This window comes from Orycteropus afer, unplaced genomic scaffold, assembly GCF_000298275.1.
Source record: "Orycteropus afer afer isolate SDZICR_OR568_19922 unplaced genomic scaffold, OryAfe1.0 scaffold00308, whole genome shotgun sequence".
Lineage (NCBI taxonomy): Eukaryota > Metazoa > Chordata > Mammalia > Tubulidentata > Orycteropodidae > Orycteropus > Orycteropus afer.
In genome coordinates, this window is record NW_006921895.1 from 3,833,885 (window position 1) to 3,835,958 (window position 2,074).

Here is a 2,074-nt window from a genome sequence, read left to right on the forward strand (position 1 = left end):
GATTTTTTTTTAACCTATCTAGAAATTTTCCCTCCTCTCCCCTCACTTGTCTGGAATTGAAGAAAGGAAACTTCCTTCCATGTGCATACTTTTTCTTGGCTTTTTACAATAGTGGACTAATACAACATTTGTCCTTCTGTGATTGACTTATTTGACTCAGGATAATATCCTACAAGTTCATCCATGTTATGCTGTGTTTTGCAGAGTCTATATTATTCCTTAGGGTTGCATACTATTCCTTTGTGTGCATGTACCACAGTTTTGTTATCCATTCTCCCATTGATGGGCACTTAAGTTGTTTCCGTTTCTTTGCTATTGTGAATAGTGCTGAGATGAACATAGGTGTGCATATATCTATTCCTGTCCTGCCTCTCACTTCTTTAGAAAATGTATCTATATAATGTAATATAAGTAATGACATTGATGGATCAAATGGTATTTCTATTTCTTACTTTTTAAGAAATTACCATACTGATTTCTAAAGTTGTCGTACAATTTTACAATCCCACTAGGAGTGTATGAGAGTCCCAATCTCTCAAGATTTGACCAGCATTTGACATTTTCTGTCTTGCTTTTAATGTTGGTGTTAGATGATATGTCATGGTTGTTTTGATTTGCATCTATCTAATGGCTAATGATTGTGAACATTTCTTCATGTGTTTGTTGGCTGCCAGACTACCTTCTTTGGTGAAGTGTCTGTTCATTTCTTCTGCCCATTTTTTTTTTTTTTTTAAGTTGGATTGTTTGTGTTTTTGATGTTGAGGTGTTGGAGTTTTCTATAAATTTAGAGAGAAGTCCTTTGTCTAATATGTCATTGCTGAATATATTTTCCCAATCAGTAGGTTCTCTTTTTACTATTTTGGAGAAGGTCCTGAACATGGGAGAACAATTGTGTAATGAGTATGAGTCATCTGAGATGAGCGTGGGTGGTACCTAGAAGTCTTTTGATGCACATAGGAATTTAATTTTTGGAAGGTCCTAATCATCAAGTATATATATCTTCTACTGTTTGTACATCTTGAGTTATACTTGATAGTCAATTTATGCCATAAATTAAGGCCCTTAAGTTTGTCCCCCCTCCTTTTTTATGAACTTTATAGTTTTAGGTTTTACATTTAAGCCTTTGATCCATCTGGAGTTAGTTTTTGTGTATGGTAAGAAGTAAGTATCTTGTTTCATTTTTCTGCAAATGGATGTCCACTTTTGCCAACAACATTTGTGAAAGAGACTATCTTTTCCCCATTGAATGGATTTTGGCCCTTGGTCAAAGATCAGCTGACCATAGGTCTATGGATAGATTTCTGGGTTCTCAATTCTGTTCCACATGTCTATGTAGGTGTCATTCTACCAATACCAGGAAGTTTTGACTACTGTGGCTGTATAGTAGGTTTTGAGATCCAGGAGTATGAGACCTCCTACTTTGTTCTTCTTCTTCACTAGTGCTGTGTTTATCCAAGGTCTCTTTCCTTATAGTTGGCAATTGGTTTTTCTGTGTCTTTAAAGAATGTTGATGGAATCTGGATCAGGATTGAATATATAGATAGCTTTGAGTAGTATTGACATTTTCACAATGTTCAATCTTCCTAACATGAGCATGGTATGTTCTTCCATTTATGTAGATCTCTTAAATTCTCTTGAAGTAGTGTTTTGTAGTTTTCTTTATATAGGTCTTTTGTTTTCCTGGTAAGATTTACTCCCAAGTATTTTATCTTTTTGTTACCTATTATAAATGGTATTGATTTATTTATTTCCTTTTCTGAGACCTTTTTGCTGGTCTAAAGGAATCCAACTGATTTTTTTTTTTTTTTTATGCTGATTTCATAACCTGACACTATGTTAAATCTTTCCATAAGTCCCATTATTTCCCTTGCTGAGTCTCTTGGGTTTTCTATGTATTGTTGTTATGTGCCAACAAATTGGACCTGACTCATAGCGACCCCTCCTTGGGTTTCTGAGGCAGTATCACTATACAAGTAGATTTCACCATCTTCCTTCCAAGGAGTGGCTGGTGGGTTTGAACCGCCAGCCTTCTGGTTAGCAGTCAAGTGCCTTAGGCACTATGCTACCAGAGCTC